The 25,803-nt window shown below is 37.2% G+C and overlaps 1 long non-coding RNA gene across 1 annotated transcript; it reads right to left on the minus strand.

Moving 5' to 3' along the window:
• Nucleotides 1-391: 391 nt before the first annotated feature.
• Nucleotides 392-25,803, minus strand: LOC121243961. Its single transcript, XR_005936350.1, has 3 exons — nucleotides 25,788-25,803; nucleotides 16,160-16,166; nucleotides 392-523 (listed from the first exon to the last, which is right to left on the minus strand). It is a non-coding gene; the product is annotated as an uncharacterized LOC121243961 (long non-coding RNA).

Here is a 25,803-nt window from a genome sequence, read left to right on the forward strand (position 1 = left end):
TCACCTACTCAATGCATGGTGACATTTAATTAGCAACAACATCAGAAGAAAAAACTGAATAAGTTTTTAAGGATGTTTGCAATTAATTAACCAAAAATGTGTAATTAAGTTTGGAGCTAATTAATGTAATTTTCTAAACAAACATAAAGTGCTTTTGTAAGTAAAGGCTTACCATCAGGATCTGAAGCAAAACCAACAAAAAATAGATTATTTGAAAACAAGGGAGCTCAAGGTTCGACCTATGCTTGGCGCTCTTTATTGAGAGTTCCAAAACATCTGAAAGGATTGCTTCGCACGGATAAATTGTTCTTGTCTTATCTGAGAGGTCTTTGAGTTGTTGGTCTTATTTTTTATTCTGGTTGTTAGTCTTATCTTGGGGAGGTTTGTTTTTTGTGGCATATTGCTTGTTGTGTATTTTTTATATGCTTGATTTATAACCAAGGTATTCCTTCACCATAAGTGAGGGTTTATTCTTAATAAATCTGGGAAGGGGTCACTCTTGCACATGTGGCCCTAACTCTTTCTTGAAAAAAAAAATGAAAAAGAAAACCCATTAATAATGATACATGAAAATCTTATGAACATTCAAATATTAATAATTAAAAGAATTAACAAATGTTTGATTAATATGAAGGCATCCAGAGCCAATAAGGATATATATATATATATATAAATATATATATATATTTATAAAGCACTTCACTTTTCCAATGTCACTAGTGACTTGAGAAATTCCATGACCTACATTTCCAGAAACACCATCGTCAAAAACCTCGGAAGTAACAACATAGAAACCCAAAATATTCATCATTATAAAAATATAACCATCAGTACTGAGTTCCATTGAATTACAAGTATAAAGCGTGCAACTTTGGCCAACTGCAACATGTATGTTCAACTATTACCCACAATCCAAGCACACAAATGAATTCTCATTTTTCTAAGACATATAACCCCTTCACCATAAATGCGTTGCTCTTAATTTACACTCCACCCAGAAACACAACTGATTAAAAAAAAAAAAACATCTAGAAAAATCAAAGATACAACATCCTAAAACCCAATTCTTCCAAATACTAACAAATCTCTCTGCATCAAAACAAAATCCTTTGTTTGTGGGTCTAGAGCTTAATGAAATTAGAGTGTCGATTCTAATCAATAAAGCACAGATCGGTTTTGAAAACATCTAAGTACCTCAAAGATTTTTTTTTTCCAAAAAAAAAAAAAAAGAGCAGCAGCTTACCCACGATTCACTCCCGAAGTCTTCCTGGCTCAACCTTCTGATATAGTGTCAAAAACTCCAACGAGAGAAAATGCCTCAGAAACTCGAAGGCTATGGCTTTGGAGAGAGAGAGAGAGAGAGAGAGAGAGAGAAACTAGAAGATACGGCTAGAGACAGAGCTAAGGTTTCAGTTTTAGTTTGGACTTTGGGAGAGAGAGAGAGAGAGAGATCGAGATCGAGAGCGAGAGCTAGGGTTTCAGAGAGAGACATCAAGAGGTTTCGGTTTGGACTCTGGGTTTCGATTGGAGAACGAGAAGATGGATTGAATGAGGATTTCAGTTGGAGCAGGGGCAGTGTTTAGACGAGAGAGAGAGAGAGGGGGAGAGTGAAAAACGAATAGAAAGCGGCGACTGGGGCTTTAGATGAATAAAATTGAATCCGGGTACCAGGTTTAAAATCCGGTATCCGGATTTCAAGCCCTACCCAATCCGGGTTCCGGAGAGTATTTGATCCGGGCTGGAACCCGGAACCGAAACGGGAACCCGATTTTTCGGGTTCCGAACCGGGCAGGAAAAAAACCCAGCCCGGATGAATAGTCTTACTAGAATCTTTGAAGCTTTTATGCAAACAGTTAAAAGGAACTGAAAAATATTTCATTTCAAGGTTTTGATGGTTACATGGCCCAGTAATTTGGGTAAGGATCCTCTCTACTTCACTTGAGATTATAAAGAGAAATGATAACATAAATTTTGTGCATTTTTTATAAGTAAAATGTTAAGTACATGTAGCACTAGTCATATATATATATATTAGATCTATTGTATTATATTAATTTATCTGTCTCGCATTTATTAAAGGCATGACTGAGATATGCTTCTTGGCCAGATAATGGAACAAGGAATTGGTTGCTGGATTGTTGTTGATTGGAGGTGGTGCGTGGGACTCTTGCATGCTCGTGGCATGGTGGACAAAGTGCTTTGGGCGGTAGTCTAGGGAAGACCACCTTTTAGATACCAATCTTGTCCTAGATCATAAGATTAGATACCGAGAAACTTTCAAAAAGAAAGAGAATCCTCAACATAATTTGTCCAATCACTACTAATTTTTATCGTCAATATAGTTTATTAACCACAATGTTTAGACATAATTTACCTTGGTCAATGGGACAAAAGTGATAATTTGGGCGGTAGTCCAGGGACATACCACTTTTTAGATAACGATCTTCTCCTCTTACGTTAGAGGGCTCTTAAGCACTACTTGCGTCATCTTCAATGAAACAATTGATGAGGTTCAACTTTGAGAAATACAGAGATATTTGGTCGTGTAAAATCACCACTTGTCTCCAAAGTTTAAACTGATGGGAAGATGGAGATTTTATTATTTATTTTATAGAAAACACTAGTATGCCGCCCCAACTTGACTGCTCTTTTTGACCGCTTGGCAAATTTTTTTTTTTTTAAACTTAGTGATTAAGGAAGTGTTTTTAAGTGTATTGGTGTATTTTTTTTTTATTTTTTAAAAATATTAAATGTATTAAAAAAATGTGAAATGAAAAAAGTAAAAAAAAAAAAAAAAAAAAAAAAAAGAAAGACTGGGCGGCACGCCCAGCGATAAATGCTGGGCGGCAGAGTAGCATTGCCCTTATTTTATATATATCTCTCTCACATGTGGGCCAGACTCTCTCTCAATAGATGAGCCAACATGTGGAATATTTAATTAAATGTGGTGGAGTGTAAAGTCAGGATTTAAACTTTAGACCACTGCTCTGATACCCTGTAAAATCATCACTTATTTCAAAAGTTTAAACTGATGAAAATAGATAGATTTTATTATTTATTTTACATCATAACATGCAGGTCAGGTCTCCAGTATAAACCATCTTCTGCTCGTGCACATGTTCACTTTTTGGGCCGTGTATTATTTGTTCCACTGACATTAGAAAAATGCTTATATGCAATCTGTTATTTATGATGAAAATGACCATTTCCTATTACATTGAGTCCATCCTCGTTGCAAATAGTCATTTTCATAACAAACAACTTATTAGAAATAATCGTTTTTCTTGTAGTGATTTTTGTATAAAAGGCAAAGAACAGATCATGTCATATTCACTGTATGAAATCAATGCTACAAATTTTTTTCAGATCTTTTCAAACACATCATTATTCTCTAAGAATTCAAATTACTGTAATAAATGGACCAAATAAAATAAAATTATAGAAAACCCAAGTTAATTGCTTTCTTAACACAATCAGGTAATTACTCACGTACTGATCATCCAACCCAACTTGCCAAATTGAATTGTTCTCCCATTGTGGGATGCCCTACAAATAGAATAATTGTAACACCCTGTATTTTAGTATATTTTCACTGAAGGATTATTTTTAATAATTCAAAAATTTATTCTCTTATTTTATAATTATCGGATATTTTAAATGGGTTATTTTATGATCTTTAAATTGTGAAAATTAAATTGTTATGTTTTCTTAATATTTATTTATTGTTGTACATTTAAATTTTTCTTCTTTTAAATTAATTGATTGTGGGATTTAATTATTTTATTTTCATTGTATCATTACGTTTAAATTATTTTAATTGATTTGCTGTTTTAAAATCATCTTCGTTGGATCATTTTTTTTTGTGACCCAAGAGGTAAGGATTGGACCTCATTTCTTTTCCCCACTTTTTTTTTCTCTTTTTCTTTCCTTTTTTCTTTTCTTTCCGCTGCATTCCCTTTCCCCCCGTGCGACACCCTTCTCTCCCTCTCTTCCCGTGCGTCCGCATCTCCCTCACCCAACCCACCGCCGTCGCGCCGCCGTGCACGACACCGCCCCTCCCATCAGCTTCCCCACCGGCCGGCGACCACCTCCCTCCGTTTCCAGCTCCTCCATCGCTATTGATAGCCCCCACGCACCACACCAAGCCGCGGCGCTCTCTTCACTCCAGCGCCGCCGTTGCGCCACCACCGGCCACCATTTCTTCACCACTGCATCCTTGACTTCCTAGCAACCCAATGGACCCAACTCCAGCTCCGATCCGTCACCGGTGAAGCCTATCTATCTCCATCTCCGATTTCGACATCTTTGGCCTAAAACCACCCTTTGCGCTGCCACCCACGACAAACCACCACCACCATTGGCTTCACCGACCTCTCTAGGCCCTACCCTATCAATTTCGGGTCTTAGTTTGTCCCCATTCAAAAGTGGGTATTTGAGACCTACGGCCATAGTGTATTTTACACTGTTTCGTTGCTGAGCCACCACCTTTTGCACCACCGTAATCCTTCGAAAATTATTATATAGCACTGTAAGTATTTTTCCCAATAACTATCGTGATTTAAATGTATTTTTGTACTAACCCATATTACTATGAATTGGTTGGACATGCCGGACTGAGTCCGAGGAGTTCGAGGGTCGGATGGATTGTGGACGGAGTTGTGTGTTTGGTTGGTATTGTGAATTGTTGGTTATTGGTTTTGGTGTTGTTCATGTACATAGCATATTGCACGCATGATCATGTTTGTAAAGGAAACTGGATTTTCGTGTACATGCATTCATGTTCATGTGTTTCATGAAAACTGGGTTTTCATGTGTTAAAGGATTTTGGGTGCATGTGTATCACGACCCCAAGCCGAGATGGGGTATTATCTCGGTGGAGCTACTCTGGTCACTCGGGAGCCGAATATACTGAGTGATGTCCCCTGGGTTGTCACTGGGCTACAACGGGATCAGACGAGATGGTCTCGTGCAGACTCCGTGGCCCCTCTGCTGGCGGGGGCTAGAGGATGCTTGGCCACGAACGCGCTGGGCTTGGAACTGGGCATCGCTCGTTGAGTAGTGGGTGCTTTGCCACGAATGCGCTGGGCGCGGAACTGAGCATCGCTACGAAGCCAGGACGTGCTGATGATCCCTAGGAGAGATCATGGTGCATTGGTTAATGGAATAATGGGCTGCTTTTTGAGAAAATAGCGTGTGTTGATTAAAAAGATTTTTATGTGATTCATTTTCTGGGAAAATGAAGTTTTATTGATTTGGGTCATTTTCTGGGAAAATGACGGAGTATTCTTTTTGGGCCAAAATAGGATTTTGGCGTGTGTTGGAAAATATTTATTTTCGGAGAAAATAGTATTTTTGGATCTAATGCATATTTCATCATATGCATGTATGTTGGTCGCATTAATGTATTTTTATCTCGTAGTTGTTTGGTTTATACTTACCTGCAGTACCGTTCTATTGTAACGCAGATTTCGATACAGATGAGGCTGAGGGTGAGCCTGAGGAGTCGGCTCTGCCCGAGGAGTGATTGGGTCACTCGCATTCTGGTTTGGGACTTGTAAAATATTTATTTTGGATGATTGTATAATATTTAAACATTTTTACTGATTGTTTAAATTGTATTAACAATTCTGGTACTTAGTTGTATTAATTATCTGCTGCGTTATTTTTGTACAATGTTGCATATACACACACTTGGCACTAACGTTGGGATGTGTGACCCTGTTGTCATCATCCCAGCGTCTCGAATCCCGTGTCTCCTTACATGGGAGTAGTGGGCGCCACAATAATTAATTTCGTGCGAGCTCGATGATAAGATGAAACTGTTGGATTATACTTTTAGGAAAAAAGAAACATTTTTTTCTTTCTTCTTTTTGCTCAATTTCTGTTATATGGATTCATTAGATAAAAAAAATTGATGCTTTGTTGCACTCCAAAAGTGCCACCGTCCTTCTAAATTCATGTCCACCCACGTGACTTGGATTCTTCTCTTTCTATCCTTTCCTTTCGCTAGACTCTGAGATTGGATAAGTAAAATTTGGAGGAGACGATTGGCTGATTAACCGACCTTTTCCCTGCATTCTCAAAAATGATCATATTATCCACATAAAGAAGATGTGAAATTAAAGGGCCACCTCTCGGATGAGAAAAAAATCCAATCTCTCCTGCTTCAAACATGCTCTTTAGAAGACGAGTGAAAACCTCCTCCACTAAAATAAATAAATAAGGTGAAAATGGATCTATTTGACGAAGATCCCTCACACCTTGCAAGAGACCTTTAGCCGTCCCATTCATAACAACCGAATACCACAACATAGCCACACATTGATTGATAATATTGCATACCTCAGAGGAGAAACCAAAAGCCAGAAGCACATGTATTAAAAATTTCCAATCAATAGTGTCATAGGCATTAGCCATGTCTATCTTCATCATCATATTCCCACCTCTAATTGGCTTGTTAATGTCATGTACTAACTCTTGAGTAAGATTGATATTGTCAAAGATACTTTTCCCAGGAAGAAAGGCACCATGCTCCAAATAAATAACACGGTTCAAAACCGACGTTAAACAACCGACCAAAATCTTAGATCATATTTTATAGACCACAAAACAAAGACTTATTGGCCTAAACTTGTCAATAGATGACGGACTCAACACTTTTGGAATAAGTCGATTGGAGCATGGTTTGTATAAGGAATTCTTACGTCAAAATTGAGGCCTTTTATTAATATATATATATAGGACATGTAATTTATTGATAGGATCACACTTAGCACAAAATTAGCAAGGATCAAACACAAAATCAGCAAAACCATGATTTTAGGAATTAGCCATTCTAAATTATTTCCATACTCTATTAGCTACCATAGAAAGCTTAGTCTCATGTATCTATTTATTTGTCAATTCTTTCATTGTAAAATGTAGTTCCAGAAATAAAAGGTTCATATTTTTGTAATTTAACATGGTATCAGCCTAACCACAATCCTCTCTCTACCGCCTACATGGCCTCTTCTTCAAACCCTAACCACCCTCCTTCCTCCCCGTATCTCCTTCATCCCTCTAATTCTTCTAGCCTTATACTCCCAACCATCATGTCTAAAATTACGATTCCCTTTTGTTTGTTGTTCTTCATCAATTATTGACTCCTTAGAAAAACCAATGAACCATTTGATTGTGTCAAGGAGAAAAGCATGCAACTTCAATTGAAACTTTCTACAGTTCAGATCATGGTCCACGATTAGATTATCGATTGTTTCTTTCCTTTAGTTTTGCTAATTTATAGGAAACTTATTTGTACAACTGTAGCGTGTGTAAGCTCGTGCAATCACTAATGGGGTACACCTCATGAATGGAATCTCATTCAAGCCGATCTTCTTAGACTTGACTTTGATCCGTTCCTTACACAAAATGCTATCACATTGCTAAGATAATATAAATAATTACATTTCCATATTCTCATCAGTTTAATTATTCATATTATCTAAACACACATCCGGTCTGCCTCATATATCTGAATTAATCCTAGTCAAAATCGAATCCTGTCGGTTCAATACTGGGGTCGAGTCACAGTCTACTTATCTCTGTTTTTTTGTTTAAGGTTTGGGCTAGGCCAAAATTTTGGCCTACTGTGCTAGCCTAGTAAAAGTTTCCATTTTTTTTTTTGTCTAACTGTTATTGGGCCGGGCCAAAATTCAAGCTCAATGTGCTTGTGACTTGTCGGTAGCCGTGATGCCTATGGTACGGAAAGTTCAAGCCAACTTTGCCTAAGATCCAAGTATTAATATATATATTTCAAGCCTACCGTACTAAGATTAGAGCCTAACTTTGGTACTATACCTATGTGACTTACGAATTTGCCCAAGGCCGTATAAGCTCTGATACCACTTGTGGCGCCCTAGGTTGCTACTTGTGGTTTGGCAAAAACCGTGACACCTAGATGTTGGCTGCTTGGGTCATACAACCCTTGCACATTGCGATAATGAGTGTGTGCTCACAAACTCAACAAATAAGTGTACAATTAATTCACATCGCAAAATTAAAGAGTCGTAAATAATTATATATATCAATACTAGAGAATTTAAAATACATTACATCACAATATCCATAAGTCACTTGTCACAACAGATTCTCACAACACAGAGGCAAAACATCTACAATCATTTAAGAAAAACGTTAAAGCATTTGATGTCAAAATGTTACAAGTGTGAAACAGATATGATTATGTACAACAACTATACCAGTCAGATCCCAACGTCCCAGAGGCAAGCACATGAACAACAAGCATAATTATCAAACTTGTAGCACCCATCCTCTATCTTGGTTCAGAGAGCCACTTACCTCGCGTGGTGGGAAAATTTCTGAATGCATGTCGATGCTCCGATCTTCTTCTTCAAAGTGGAGCGACGAGCATCAATCGGCGATGACAAAGGATTACGACATTGCATCCTATGGAGCAAGGCCTACAACAACTGTGCACAACGGTTTTGAAAAAAAAGGGAGAAGAGAGAGAGAGAGAGACTGAGACTAAAAGTGAGGAATCAAGAAAGGAGAGGAAGGCTTACCAGTGTGGTAGAATATGATGGTAGTATGCAGAGCAGCGACAAAAGCAAGTGACAAAGTTTAGCAACACATATAGATGGCGTCACTGTTGGACATGGTGTGGCAACCTCTTTTGGTCATGGCAGGAGTACCAGAGAGATGAAAAGAGGGTTAGAGAGAAAGTATGTGAGACAAAGAGAGAGAGAGAGAGGCCGGGGGGTGTTCGGGAGCTTATAATAATACTAAGTGACATCTATTGTGTTGTCGTTGGGTGACAATAGGCTCGAGCGAGATGGTAACACTCTTGGGTCGATGTCATTGCCTCCTTGCCAGTGGAGGCTAGAGGATGCTTGGCTACAAACACGCCGAGCATGGAACTGTATATAACTTATTACAAAGTCACACGCACGATCGTTACCTGTGGTGTGGTGAAGGGAGCTAGAGTGTGTGGATTGTCCATGTAGGGGAGATTGTGGTGTACACATTAATTAGACTGGATGTTTTAAAACTAGGTTTTTGAGTTTGTTTCCAAGCTGCTCGGATGGCTTGGGGTGTTCGAGCGAGTGGTTGGTGTTTGTGTGTTTTGAGCATTATTGCTTGGTAAATATTTATGTGGATTTTGATATCTTGCTTAGAAACCTATAACTTGGTATGTATAAATTAATTTTCTTTGCATCTAAAAATTGCATGTCTTCATTTCCGTTTGACTTGCATCTTTGAGTTTGCTCTTAATTTCACTTATTGCGATTTTGCAAAATCGCACTGAGGTGGTCTCACCTACTATCTAGCTCCTCAAGACCATAGATTTTGATGCTGAAAAAGAGTTTCAAGGAGGTTATGAGCATGGAGATCCGACATCGCCAGAGGATTGAGGATTCGGTCCTTTCCCCCATTTTGATCAGGTGTTGTATTTTATTCTTTGTAATGAGACTAGATGGCTATATTATTCTTTTGCACATGGGTTTGTGACAAATGACTTATGGATATTGTGATGTAATGTATTTTACATTCTCTTATACCGATATTTAGAATCATTTACAACCCTTTTATTTTTCTACTACGAATTAATTGTACTTTTATTTGTTGAGTTTGTGAGCATACACTAATTATCACAATAGGCAAGGGGTGTATGACCTAAGCAAGGATACTGAAGATTGATCCCATCTTGTATAAAATTTCTCAAGGCAATCAGGACAAACATTTGGGCTTTATTTCCCATAAATATCTTTTAAGCCAAAAAATACTAATTTGATTTTATTCACAATTTTCTACGTATGTTATCTTGTTACTTTTCCTAACCTTTTCCCCTTGTAATCTCATTTCTACGATCATTGTTATGTGGATGTTGTAAAGTGATTATATTACAAGCTCCCGAGTTATTGATAATGAACTCCCTGAGAACTTAGTTTCTTTCCTCCTCGATAATCGTGAGATCGTTATTGCTGGTGATTTTGACCAAGGGCTTTATTGTTTCCTGCTCGATGATTCCGACCAATGGCATTGTTTCTACCTACTCAGTATTGGCGTGCTAAACATTGGCGTGGCTCAATGCTCCTAAACAAAAGGTTATTTTACCCCAAGCATGGACGTACTTTTGTCCTACTCTTTTATCCCAAGCGGGGTTGTGTGAAGGTGACCTTACTCAATAATTCCAAGCAGTCACATTCTTTCTTCTAGCTTGGTGATCTCGAGAAGGGTCTTGTGTAGATGAGGTTGCTTGGTAATTCTAAGAAAGAGCATACTTTCATCCTACTCGGTGATCCCTAAGTATGTTCTTATAGAGATTGGCCTTGATCGGTGCAAAGTCATCGTATCTCCATGCTCAATAATGGCGAGCTAGACATTGGTGTTGCTCGATGCTCCCAAGCAAGGAGTTATGTTATCCTAAGCAAGGGTATACTTTTTTCCTTCTCGGGGATCACGAGAAGGGTATACTCTCTTCTTGCTTATGATCCCAAGGAGGGTCTTGCAGGGATTAGCCTTGCTTAGGATTACCGAGCAATACCAGTTTGGTCTACACATTCTCATGTTTATAGATCAGAGGAAATTTGGCCAAACTTAGGATTACCGAGCAAGGTTGATCTCTACATGGCCACCTTGCGATTATCAAGAAAATAAGAAACTAAGCCCTTGTCCAAGATTACAAAGTTGAAGAAAATCCCCCTTGTTCAGGATTATTTGTTCAGGATTATTGAGCATAGCCGATCTCTACAAGGCCACATCACAATTATGAGGGGGAAGAAAATAAGCATTGATTTTGGATTATAGAGCAAGGCAATCTCTACAAAACCTCCTCCCTATTATCAAGGAAGGGTTGCTTTTCCTCTACTTGTTGATGCCGAGCAATGTCTTTCCTTCTACCTCACTAATTTCAAGTGAAGCCTCTTTTTAATATCGCTCCCACACATGGTTAAAGCTCATTTCTTAATTTTTCATTGTTCTCGATGTGACTAACTTCTAATTTGACTCCACATGGTATTTTTAATTTTTTGCCCTTATTGCATTCTGCATGCATCCGAATTTTCTTCGTCCTATTAACCCGTTGTGAGTAGGTTGGCTTCGAGACTAGCTTTGCAAGGAGAGAGCTTGTGGAGGTTTAGTCTAGTGGTGCCCCTACTAGCGGGTTCTGTGTATAAAAGTATATAGAGAGCTGTTTGTACCTATATCTATTTATTTTTGTACAAATATTCTTGTATAAAAGGCAAATAGTAGATGTCATATTCATTGTATGAAATTGATGCTGCAAATTTTGTTCAGATAATTTCTTTTCACACACATCATGATATTCTCTAAGAAATCCCAATTACTGAAATAAATGGACCAAATCAAACAAAATTATTGAAAACTCAAGTCAATTGCTTTCTTAGCACAATCAGGTTACTCACAATACTTCAACAAATAAGGCCTTTTGGAATGAAAAATTTTTATCCCAAAAGACTGTCATTTCGTCCCTATAAAACTGTCTCGAAAGGTATTTTGGGACCAAAATCACAAATTTGTCCCAAAAAATATCTTTTGGGATGAAATTAAGCTGGACCATTCGATCGCGTTTGAACGGATTTTTTTTGGGACAAATTAAATTCATCTCGAAAATCCGTTCGAACGTCGGAAATAACATTCGAACAATGAAGAACAGTTTGAACAGGTATTTCATGACCGGTCGATCGATACCAGTCCATTCGACCAAATACACATGAAGAAACATTCGAACAAACAAATTGATGGTCAAACGCAAATAGTGAATTGCCTGTTCGAACGCATTCGAACGGCACGCAATTTTTTACCGTTCGAACTCTAAATTGCGATGTTTGAACGGTTGTGTCTGATTTATATATGTTCGAACGTTTGATGAGAGTTCGAACGGTTATTATTTTCTTTGACAATACTTAAAACCAAATAGATATTTATATTTCAAAAATACATTACAAATTGTTCAATAAAAATAATACTAATCTAATAAGTTAGAACTAAATAAATAAAATACTAATAATACTAATACAATTATCAGTACGTGATATATAATTGTTCAATATGCAAAAACACTTCTAATGAAATTCAATTGTTTGGAGGCCTGAATTGTTGCATAAGCATCTGCATTTGAAGTTGCATCTGTCTATGTTGTTCTTGCATTAGGAGTTGCAGCTCTCTTTGTTGATCTTCTTGTTGTTTTATGCGCATCTCCATGCTTGTTTCGTCAATTGAGTCTCTAACTCCTGTTGTTTTGCTATCAATTCTTCGATCCTAGAATTTGCATTCTCTAACGTAATGGCAATAGTGCTTGATGTTGATGAAGAGCCTAAAGGCTTTACACAGCGACCCAAACCCCTTAAGTAGCCCGAACGTTGACCCAGAACTTGTGTAAAAATTTCAACATCACTTGTTGATGAATTATGATCTGATGCAGTTTCAACACGGAGGGCAACCATTTTATCCTACACACAACATATAAATTAATATTGACACATTAATTTAAATATGGTTAATTAAAAGAAATTATAATACTTACATAATTCTCACGATCATCGGGATGAGTCCACTCTCCATTACTATTAGTATGTGATGTAGCATATAATTTTGTCAAATCATAATTGGTGTCTGACTCTTTCTACAAAAGACATTGTTAAGATATAAAGTCTATATTAAAAACAAACTACATAGAATAAAAAAAATAAAAAATAAAATACATTACCAATTTCTGAGAGAGGCGATTGAAAGATCTTGAGCCTGCATGATAATGAATCTTTAACTTTGATCTATTCGTTTTGTTTATAGAACTTCGCTCCTACATAGAAGTTGTAAAAGTTAGTGAAAAATTACAAATATGACAAATCAAGAATTCATTTAATTTACTTTATATGATGGATCCTCAAACATGTCGCAAAGTTTTCCCAATTCTTCAGGTCGAACATCCTGAAAAGGATGGTGGCGTGCATTTTCCTTGTTCTCTTACTTCTTTAAGTATTAATAATCCTTATGTTTTTATAATATAATTTTAACACATATTAAGTAATTAGTTGTAAGATAGTTTTTACAACTATTATCTTTTAAATATTAATATGAGTTTAAGTATTATTAATTTTTTCATATATATACTATATATAATCTACTATAATATTACATATTTATATGATAGTTTAAGATAGTTTTTACAACCGTTCGAACACAGTAATATACTGTTCGAACATATTTATCCGTTCGAACGGTATATAACCACGTTCGAATGGTATCAACCCAGATTGCAAACACTAGCCAGTTCAGACGAGTACTATCTCACAAAGCATCACAAACTCATATTCAGAAAACACAACAAATATACAACATATATACTTTGAATAGCAACCCTCTAACAAATATACAATATATATACTTCGAATAGCAACCCTCTAACAAATATATAACATATATACTTCGAATAACAATCCTCTAACAAACATATTTTGTGATTAATCTAACAAACACCTACACAATATATATATATATATATATAAACTACAAAATCAATAAAAAAAAATAATAGATTTAGAAGTAAAATGATAAAGAAGGTCATACCTTTAAGTAAAATATACTAAGCAATCCTCTTTGCAAGATGATAGAATGAAGGATTGTGTGAAGAAATGTAAGATTTTGGAGAGAAAACGGAGAAGAGTGAACGAGAGGAGAGAAAAATGAGGGACTGACGGCGTACGGGAAGATTATAAGTTATGGCCAACCATTCGAACGTAAATAAAGTGCGGTCGAACGCGAAAAATTTCAACGCGCCAATTTTCCCGCCCGCACAAATTTCTGGATTACCGTTTGATCGGATAAAAATTACGTTCGAACAGTAATCCAGGAGTCTTTAATTGGCAGGGTATTTTCTCACTACTGCAATAATCCGTTCGAATGTTCTTTTCATAAGTTCAAACACACATAATGTGTTCGAATGGTTTACGAGTACCGTTTGAACCCATCACCTTAATGTTTAAATATTTTTTTTTATCATTAAATGAAAAGTACCATAAGATCATATGTATTAGTAATATATACTATCATATATATAGTAATCTATACTAAATATCATAGATATAGTATAGTATACTAAAGTATACTATAAAAATATAAGATGATATCTATTAGTAATATATACTATCATATACATTAGTAAAATATACTATATATCATATATATAGTATCATATATATTATACTATACTAAATTAGTATAAAGGAAAATATATTAGTAATATATACTATGATATATAGTAATCTATACTATATATCATATATATCGTATCATATATATTATCCTATACTAAAGTATAGTGGAAAATATAAGATCATATGTATTAGTAATATATACTCACATATATCTAGCCTCAAAAATACTAAGATCACATTTTAAAGTATAGAGAAATTTATAAGATGATAGTATATTAGTAATCTATACTCTCTATATATATATGCTGTATAGTATCATATATAACTTATATAGTAAAGTGTAATGGAATATATAGTATGATATATATTAGTTAAGTATAAACTCATAGTATATAGTACTATATGCTATCATATATATATATATATATATATATATATATATATTACAACCTCATATATAACACTTTGATAGTAAAGTATTATGATATATTACTATTATACTATAATAAAATACATATAAGTTATTATGTTTTCATTTAAAGTATTATACTATCATAATATATATTATAATATATTATGAACATATAAGTTATCGTGGGCAGAGGTTTCTCTCATGCCGCCGTCTCCACCGTTTGAAAACGACAGAAAACGTTTGAATGCCTATCAATCGTCCCCGTCAATCGCCGTAATCAGCACCTACGTCAAACACTCTTCCTCCCAAGTGAAGGTATGCATTTTAAAAGTTATTTTACCATTTATTTTATGATTTTATGGTTTTATTCGTTTTTCTAGAAAATTTTTATTTTTTCATCAATAGTCACCGTAGAATACCATAAATCTACCGTAGGATGTTTAGAAATGAAGAGTAGTATGTGTTTTGTCGAAGAAACCACGGAATCGATGCATTTTTGGGTGTTTACATGGCCGCTGAGTTGACTCATCCATGGCCGAGCTCGATTTGGTTTTTGTTCGAATGCGTTCGAAAGATTTAACCCTTACGTTCGAACAGTTTTAAAACATTCCATGTGTTTTCAGTTTCCGTTCGACCTTATATTTTATCGTTCGAAAGCTTCATATTAAATTCAAACCATTTACTTTACTTTGTATTAGCTTATTAAACTGTTTTCATCGTTTTATTGAATTATTCTATCAATTAATTTATTAAATTTCTATTAGTATATAATTTTGTAAATCTTTTCGTCGTATTTAGATTTTATCACTAATGTTGAATATATATTTTGTTTTTAAAATTTCAGGTTCATAATAATGTCTTATATGGGCCGTAAACGTGGTAGATCAGGAGAACCTTCCATCCAAACAGTTTGAGAGCAGACTGTTTTACTTGAGCGACAGGTAAAACTGTCTGATTTTGTGGCTCTTATATGGGAGGGTAATTCCCTCCCATCAGTATTCAATGAACGTGGTTGGGCACCAATCTTAGATCAGTGAGAAGAAGGAATGGAGCTCATTTCCTACATTGAGATCGTTACTGAGTTTTATAAAGAGTTTGATGGTGCCAGCCCAGACGATGGAGGGGCATATAGGATCTGTGTCCGAGGAGCTCCTGTTATATTTTCAGTGGACGAACTCGCTGCATATCTGGGTATTCCTAGGCTTCTTGATGACTATCCGAACCTGCCGCCTAGAGAGTCTGATCCTTCAGGTGATGCAGAGATGTCTCAGGACGAGGTACCAGTTTACACAGATGAGATCGATACACTTGCTGATCATGAGATCAAAGACTTGATTGTTGATCTAGATGCTCCAGTGTACGATGGGACAAAGAGTATTAGGCAGGCATATTTATCTTTTTTCTTCAAGATCGTGAATTTGATCATCGCCAACAATATTGACCCTCGGCCGCACAAAATCGAGGTTGGCATAGATTGGGCGAGATTTATGATACGAGTTGCTCATGGCATCCCGATCGACCTTGTAGGTTATATATTTGAGAGGATCCGCTCAGAGGCATAGTTCATTATGACAAATATACTGCCATTTGGGATCCTCATCACTCGATTTTTGCTACATGCCGGGGTCGTGCCCGAACCTGCCGAGCATTCCCGGGAGCCGATGGGACTGATCAACAGCACCACCCTATCATGGAGCACGGGACACTCAAGATTTCATTTTCATGGAGTTGTTCCTAACAGGGCTGAGATTAAGAGAGATGCACAGCCGAGAGATACTGGAGTATCGGCTGGTGAGACATCTACACAGGCCGAGGCATCACGTACATCTACTCGTAAGGAGATGGCTGACATATTGCGTGCTTAGATCGGCGTACACACATCAGCAGTGATTGATGCAGTGCATACTGCCATGTCTGAGTTGCGTACAGAGATTATGGCTACCGTCTCTGGGTTACCTACAGAGGTTAATGAGTTACGTACGGAGATTAATGCCAATAATGCAACTTAGGTCACGCTCAGTACTCGACTGGCACAGGTAGAGAGACAATTAGCTGCAGTCGAGGATGTGTGTAGAGACCTTGCATCACAGTAGTTTCTATTTTTTATTTATATTTTTTTTTTGTCATAGATATGGATAGTATATATGGTGTTTTGATAATTTGCTTTATTTGTAAATTAAATATTTTTGTCTTTTCTGGAGTAATTATTGATTTATATTATGTGGTGTATGGTTGATAATATTTATTTAACTAAAAATCTTATTTAGCATAAAAGAAATCATTAAAATATTTGAAAATTAATTACATAAAATTAATTAATGAATTTGTATATATGATATATCTATTTTTTATATTTTGAGTTTCATACCGAGATTAATATTATACCTTCGAATGTATAAATGTGGTGCTTGAATATGTTCTAATTAAATATATTCCGTTCGAACGGTTTAGAAACCCTCCTGCCAAGTTTTGCCACCAAATATTTTCCGTTCGAACACAACAAATTATCGTTCGAACGATTTTGAACTTTTCCCGCCATAATAAATTACTTTCTCGCCAAGATTTTACTGTTCGAACTTATTTTTTACCTTTCGAACGGGAAAAACTTTTTTAGACGATTTAATTCATCACAGAAAATACTGTTCGAATGGTTATTTGACCGTTCGAACGATTTTGTAAAGTCATCAATTTGTTGGGATGAAATTTAAATTTCGTCCCAAAAAATGACTTTTAGGGACGAAATTTTTTTCATCCCTAAATAATTTCATCCCAAAAGCTCAAATTTGTTGTAGTGTCATGTACTGATGATCCAACCCAACAAGCCAAATTGAATTGTTCTGCCATTGTGGGGTGCCCTACAACTAGATTAATTAATTTCGTGCAAGTGTTGGATTATACTTTTTCAGGAAAAAAGAAATTTCTATTTATTTCTTCTTTTTGTTTAATTTTTGTGATATGGATTTATTAGATCATAAAAAGAATTGATCCTTTGCTGCACTCCAAAAGTGTCACCGTCCTTCTAAATCCATGCCACCCACATGACTTGGATTCTTCTCCTTTCCTTTCTTTTTCCTAGACTCTGGCATTGGAGAAGTAAAGGTGTGGGTTGAGGAGGGGAAGTAAAGGTGTGGGTAGGTGTTGAGGTGGATTCAATACAAGTGTGTTAAATTCAAGAGATCTTAACCATAGGCTTTTTGGTGGGATGATCAGAGTGCGCAGCCGAAGTGTGATACTTAGTGAAATGATAGTTGGCAGTAGGAGTGTTCATCCAAGTTCCGGCCCGGGAACCTGGGTATACCTTGACCAGAACCCTGGTTTCAAATCTGGGCCGGAAACCGGACCAAGTTAGCACGGGTCAGACCCGGGCCGGGCCCAGGATGAATCTAGGATTTTAGAAACCTAGATTTTGGGTTTCAGGTTGAACCCGATCAACTTTCAGAGCATCGAGGATGTTGATTAAGTCACCGACGTAGGAGTCGAGTGTGGTGTAGTGGCGAAAATCGAAGTAATCAGGATTGACAATGCCGACACAGACGAGGTCGTAGAGAATGATGACGCGAATAAGCCTGAGAATATATGTGTTACTATTTCAGTTATGGTTAAGAGAGAGAGAGAGAGAGAGAGAGACTGAGGGAGGTACAATTTCCATGATTGATGTTCGCTTTGGGTTTTGTGTACGAACCTATGGGCTGGTCGGGGTGGTGGTCTTTGCTATAAAAAGCTTAGTAAAAAAGGAAGGACCAAGAATGCCTTTCCAGACAAACTAGTCAGCACTGAAGCCATGGGCGAGGACCAAGAACTTCTGGCCAGACCCTTCCACACGGACGTTGAGAGCTTCTAACAAGGTGTTGCCTAGGAGATACATAGGAGAGTCCGAGATGAGGTTGTCGTGATTGCTTTAAGAAAAGGAGGATTGAAAATTAGCAAACTGATCTACCGAGCCAGCTTCTTCTTTAAAGTCTTCGAAGATCTATGGTACTTTAAAGTTGTTGAAGATTTGTCATTCTCTTTGAATTCAAAGTAAAAAATCCAGGTACCAGGTTTCAAACCCATACCCGGACCGAGTAGGTCTGGGTTTTGGCAATCCAGGTTCTAGTAGGGGTCTGATCCGAGCTGAAATCCAGAACCGAAATCTGGTTTCTCGAGTTTCAGACCGGGCTGGGAAAAAACCTGGCCCTGATGAACAGTCTTAGTTGGCTGTAATTTTTGTAATTATCTTTCAAGAATCTGTTGTGACTTGAGGTCACATAGGAATTTAAAATGTGAGGTTATACTTTCCTTTGGAGTTTGAACATTCAGTTGGGGAATTATGGACATTGATGGTTAACTTGAGAAGAGATTGATAAGTCACCAAAGTGTTGTGTACAATAAAGGCTTGGAAATTGAAGCTTAGTGGCATCAATAGTGAATAGCATAAAACAATTTATGAGGTAATGAAGCATTAGGATGCATTTGTGTTGTAGAATAGTTTATTGATGGCTTGCCTTTTTTAAACGTGATGAACTATTGGACGAACAAGTCATGCTAATACTAGAAGAAGTTATGGAAGTAAAGACAAAGATTATTAGCTTGCTGAGCCCGTTGAAAGTAGCTGTTAGCTAAGCAAATTTTGAGGACCAAATTCTCTTAAGGGGGGAGCATGTCTTTTTCTCGTGAGGTGGAGCCCAAATATATGGACTAAGTTGGTTCTTATTAATGTGTGATCGGAGGCAAGATTATGGCCTAGCCCGTGTGTGAGCCCATAATCTGATGAGAAAAGCCCAACCCTCCCACCAAAACTATGTCATTTTGGCCTAAGGATAGGAAACCCTAAACTTCACCTCTTTCACTCCCTCCCCACTCTAGCGCTGCACCACTTCTTCCTCCCCATTTGTTTTGTTTCGTTGTCTTTTCCCTTTGGCAGGTAGCGGCTGTGCCACTACCCGTGTCCACCACCATGCCAAATCCATGTGTTGGCATGGTCCGTGCCTTCCCTGCCACCATCTGACCATTGCTTGTTGTCCTTAGTCATTGTCGAGTCCTCTACACGCTGCCAATGGCTTCTTTCGGCCATGTGAGCACCGTCGGTCACACCTATCACAGACACACATGCATCTAGACATCGTGAGCCCCTCCTATGTGGCCCGCGCACCGCCTAGTGTGCCCAATCACCGCCGATGGTGAGCTTTGTCGCAAGTGGGTCGTTCGGCCTATATATAGGCTGAACCTCTTCCTCTTCGAAACCATCCCAAAACACCCTCTCCTCCTATCAAGTACTGTCTCATCGTCTTCCCCTCCCCGCCGCAGTGGCTCGCCACCATCAATAGCTCCTTTGTGGTCATCTGACCACCCCCTCACCCTCTGCCGTCCACTCGACCTCTTCCCCCTCTAAGATCCACCCACCCCGAGTCTAGATCCTCCTTTAGGGTTCTGCACTACTGCCCACTACCACCCACCACTGTGAGATTCCCTTCTTCCATTCTTTGCCATGTTGAATCTGCTACTTTGAAATTTTCCCTAGTCGTAGATCTCCCCAATTTGTTCAGATCTGCACCTGTCATCGTGCGATGCCACCACACGACACACGCACACTTACGGGATAATTTAAGTTAGCGCGCTTGATCATCCAAAAATTTATCGTTCCGTATTGTAATTAAAAACCTAGATTGAACTTTAGAATACTGACATTGGAAAATAGTTAAACTGCATTTTACTACAGTCTGGTTGTGATTGGTTAAGGGGTTGAGGGACTTGTGCAGCGTTGGGATATAATATTGTAGTTGGTGTTGGAATTGTTGGCCAAGGGTCGGGTGAAGCGTTGGGGATCGCATGTGGTTGTGACTTGTGAATTTGTGAATCTGTGTGTTGTTCTGTCATTGGTTGATTTATTTATTCCCATGTCATCAAATAGCTGCTTGTTCACTCATCTGAATTTTTAATTGTCATTATTTCTCTTTATCATATTAACTGTGCTCTTCTCTGTGTCTATGCTATAAAATTTGGAAACTGTGTTTTTGGTATCAAAAGACTAATGCAATTTTTTGGAGGTGTGCATATCATGACCCCAAGCAGAGATGGAACATTTTCTCGGTGGAGCTCCTTTTGTCACTTGGGAGCATGTAAAATTGAGTGATGTCCCCTAGGTTGTCGTCGAGTGATAACGGGCTCGGACGAGGAGGTAACGGTCTCCTGCCGACTTCATGGCCTCTCTGGTGGCGGAGGCTAAAGTATGCTTGGTCATGTACGCAATTGGTGTGGAGCTAGGCATCGCTCATTATGAAGTCACGCTCACAGTCATTACCCCTGGTGTGACGAAGGGAGCCAGAGTGTTCGCATGGTCGATAAGGTAGACCATGTTGCATGAGCAATGAAAATGATTGTATGTACTTTATGTGGATCACGACCCCAAGTTGAGATGGGGCATTATCTCGATGGAGCTACTCTGGTCACTCGGGAGTGTGTAAAATTGAGTGACATCGCCTAGGTTGTCACCTGACGACAACAGGCTCGGATGAGATGGTAACGATCTCATGTTGATTCCGTGGGCTCTTTGCTGGCAGAGGCGAGAGGATGCCTTGTGACATACTTGCCGGACGCCGAGTTGGACATCGCTTGTTACGAAGTCACACGCATGGTCGTTACCCGTGGTGTGACGAAGGGAGCTAGGGTCTGCGCATGGGCCATAGGGTAGACTATGGTGCATGCGTAATCAAATGAATGCTTTAAAAATACAAATCTGGATTTTTGAGAGTGTGGTTTTCTATACTATAGAGAAGGAAATTGGTTTGGTACAATTTTGGTAATGCTGAAAGATTCCAATTTTTCCCTTTATTGTGAAATGTTTATATTTTTCCGTGCTCGTAATTTTGGGTGTCTTTCTATTGGCTTTACTTGCTGAGATTGTGAAATCTCACTAAAGTGTCCCCATGTGCGGTTCCGCTCTGCGGAACCATAGACTTTGATGCAGAGGACAGTTATGAGCTTGGAGGATTGGTTTCGCCTGAGGAGTGAAGACTTGGGTACCTTTCCCCTTATGTAGCATTGTTTGGTGTTTTCTTTTTAATTAGTCAGATGACTATGAATTTTATGTCGGGGATTAGGAGACTGGTGGCTTATGGATATTTTGCTTGGTGATGTAATCTTATAATTTTCTAATTCTGTTAGAATTAATTGACTACCCTTTTTTATTTTTCCTCTGCAAATTAACTGTACACATTTATTCAGCATGCGAGCACACACTACGTTTTCAACCTATGCAAGTGATATTTGACCCAAGCGGCTAACATCTCGGCATTGCGACTCTGCCTGAATTTAAGTGGGGGTCGAGGGCGTCACATATATCACTAATTGGGTCCATTAGGTTTCAAATTAGATATCATCATTATTTTAGAGGTTATACTATAATTATGTGTAATGAGGGCTTCAGTTTGTTTTACTGATAAATTCTTTTAAAATGAGTTTTTGTTTACAACAATATATAATTTTCAAAGCATAGACTTTGCTCATATTGTGCTACGGCATCACATCTCTCATAAATTAAATAATCTTGAAGTCTTACTCATGTTGGCAGCCATTTTATATTTGTTAATTTATCTATTTACACCCAAAAAAAAAAAAAAAAACATAAAGCTTCAATTAAATATCCTGTCCAATTTAAAAAGTGAAAAAAGAGATGATCTAGATCATTCAATTCTCTCCCCCTTGGAAAAAACACCCTTCAATTCTCCTGAATGTTACCCTGCCCGCATCTTCCATTCTCGTTAATATATATAATATCATCAAATAAAAGTTAAATCATGTCTATTTAGAGATAAGTTATTAAATACAAAAGATATATAATCTTATTTCTTGGTAATATTCATTTCAGAGTCTTTTAGGTTTCCTAACAGATATATTTTTCATTTTCTTAATTTTGTATATATTATCAGATATATTTTTCGTAAATTTCTTAATTTCCTAACATATATAGTTTTTATAAACTCACAACAGTTTAAACTTTTGGGATAAGTGATGCCACTTAACAACAAAATCGTAGATTATATTGAATCTACAAAAAAGCTTATTCCTGATTTCTTGATGAATGATTCCACCACTCGCTATGATAGAAAACTTTACACGATCTCATAGGTAGCTCAGATTTCTAGCACCACAGTGTAATTTATAAATATGCTAAAAAGGACAATATGCTTGCAGATTGACAACTTGCGTTAGATATTCTAGAAGAAGAGAATAATCTTATAAAATACACCTCAAACAGCAAATCTTGAATCTTGTGAAGTTGTTCCACGGAGTTTTTCGCGAGTATTATTTGTCTGTAATCATTTTCGTTTGCGGTGGAGCGTGTCATCTGATAAACATCAAGACAACACACATATGTCTGTATACTGACCTAAATGTCGAAACTAGAGAGAGCTAACATGATAGATATTTCTTATCCATGCCAAAAAATTTATCTTTACACTAACGTGGAATGGACTACATATTAATCCTCCAATTTGTAACTCTCGGCTGGCTGGGCTTAAATGTCCAGCCACAATTTACCAATAAAGTGGCTTAAAATCCACTTCATTGTCAAAGCACAAAGCCTAGGCATAGAAGACGTGCCCACTCGTACAATGGGCGGTCTCCATTATTACATGAACTTTTCCTCCGTCGCATCAACTGTTTGATGATTCTTCCATTTGTGCATGAAAAGCCACTTGGCCGAAAAGCTAAAGATTTTTGTCCTATGGATATTGGACCATTTATAGACACTATTTCTTTTTTTTCTTTAACTTATATGTCTAATATTCCTTAGAAATTGTGGTTTTTTTTTATTTTTTATCTCCCTGCATATATCTATCTCTATTTCGATTCTTATATGTGAACATGATTAATCTACACTTATAAAATTGGGTTTTGTTCTTGTTTCTTTTTTCAAAAGAATAGGGTTATAGAATCTAACATCTAATCTTGATTTGATTGAAATCTGCATTTCTAATACACAAGAACAAATTGCATGACCTTTTGATTGAATGGTCATTGACCACATGATATATAGAAAGCCTATAAAAACCTCCCATGCTAGAGTTCTTTGGAAATCAAACCAATACAGGTCTATAAATCTATTTGCCTTGGCACCCAGTTCCCGGGCATCTTTTCGTAATTATAACATGACTCGTCATGTGTCCAAGGGAGGACCTCTAACTGAGCAGCAGTTACTAGAAATTCTTAAGAAATACGATGTTAACCACGACGGTGGTCTCAGCAAGGATGAGCTAAAGGCTGCCTTCCTATCCCTCGGTCTTCATCTACTCGGCTGGAGAGCCACTCGAGCGCTCCGCCATGTCGATACTAATGGAGATGGATTGGTCGAGGGGGAGGAGCTCAAAGTTCTCATCCAGTATGCCAAGAAACATGAATACATATCCCCTACTAATTGACCGCCAATCCATATAATTTAGTACCGTATGTCCAATAACATGTTTTTCCGAAAACCAAAAGGCGGCCAGCTCCTTAATTGTGTGCAAGGTGTCGTACGTGCTTGTGTGTGTTTTGGTTTTTTAATGTATGAAGAAGCAATGCTAGCTTCTTTGTGTGAGCATAGTTATATGCCATGCATGCTTAATTCCATGTGGGTTTTCGTCTATGGACGTGTCTAGTACTACTGATTAAATATTAGTCCTAGTCTATCGTGCTTTTGATCGCCAGCAAATTATGGGTGCAAGGGGATCATGATGATTTAACAAATTGCAGAAAAATGGTAATTAGGGTTTTTTTTTTTTTTATAATAAACCATTCATTAATAAGGTCATAACAGCCATTACAAACTATTCTTGTCAAGCCAAATGGCTTGAGAAACAAACATTAGAACATCAACCCACCGCATTTCAATATTCTCAACATTCGAAGAACAATGAGCAAGCCTTTAAACATTGGTTGTTTTTGCTTCGCACAATTAATATTTATGTTTAAACGTAACAAAGTCCAAACGTTTGCTCGAAGACGCTTAAATATAGCATTCGGATGTTAATGGAGAAGCGTTTGAATGTACAATTTTTAAATTTTGGATGTTGGGTTGTCGTTCGCACGTATATATTCTAATCATTCAAATGTTTAGATCGTTTATGCATGGAAACGTTTGAACGAAGTGCCTTACGTTCAAAATTTTTGTTGGTATTCGGCGGTATTATGGTCAAACGTTGGTTCGAATGTGAATCCATGTTCGAACGTTTGTTGTTTACATTCGAACGTTCTTATTAGAAATAGTAATTTCAAAAAATTAAAAAGCATTCAAATTGTTTCATATTACACCATAAATATAACAACTAATACTGTCTTATAGTGTTGCAAAAATAGACAATGAAAATTTCTAATAATAATAATATATTCATTTTTTCTTCTTTCCTTACCCACCGCGATCATGCTGAAATGACATAACACATTTCATCTAGACCATCATCTCCCTCTGTATTTTCTATTAGACTTCAATGTGTATTCTCTCCTCTTGGTCTCTTTGTCGCTTCTGCAAAAACGTCTCTAAATCAGACTGTTGTGATAATAAAGACTCCAACTCCTGTTGTCTTGACTTCATCTGCTGAATTTCTTGGCATGATGCATCTAAATCTTTAGTAAGATTATTAACTTCCGAGGTTGAGGTCGTGGAGGATGAACTGACACGCTTGAGAAAACGTCTCAAACCACTTACCAAACCAGACTTGCTCCCAAGCACTTGCGTGCATATGTTTATGTTACTAGGAGAGGATTCCTCAGAGGCTGATTAGATCTCGATCATTTTTTCCTACAATTACAATGAAACCACACAATAAGTAACATATTAAAAGAAATGAGGAATCAAACATAATATGAATTCACTTGTTGCATAATTTATTCACAGAAAATAACCTCACTTACGTAATTATCTTTGGCGACATGATCAACCCACTCACTTTCTCATTAGTGTGAGTAGTAGCATAGACATGAATGATGGAGAAATTTTCAGGATCATCATATTTTCTAACAAAACCACATTAGTAATTTTAAAAAATAATGTTAGTACTTAAATAAAAGATTACGATAAAAAATAAGTTATTAATTACCATTTTATCGGCAAGATTTTTGAAGGACCTTGAACCGGTGCAATGGTGGATTGTCAAAGCCATTCTATTATGTACATTGATAGAACATAAGTGCTACATGAAAAATTAACAAAATTAATTATAAAATTTGAAACCATTATAGACATAAATATGTTATAGG

Source organism: Juglans microcarpa x Juglans regia, chromosome 8S (genome assembly GCF_004785595.1).
Source record: "Juglans microcarpa x Juglans regia isolate MS1-56 chromosome 8S, Jm3101_v1.0, whole genome shotgun sequence".
NCBI lineage: Eukaryota > Viridiplantae > Streptophyta > Magnoliopsida > Fagales > Juglandaceae > Juglans > Juglans microcarpa x Juglans regia.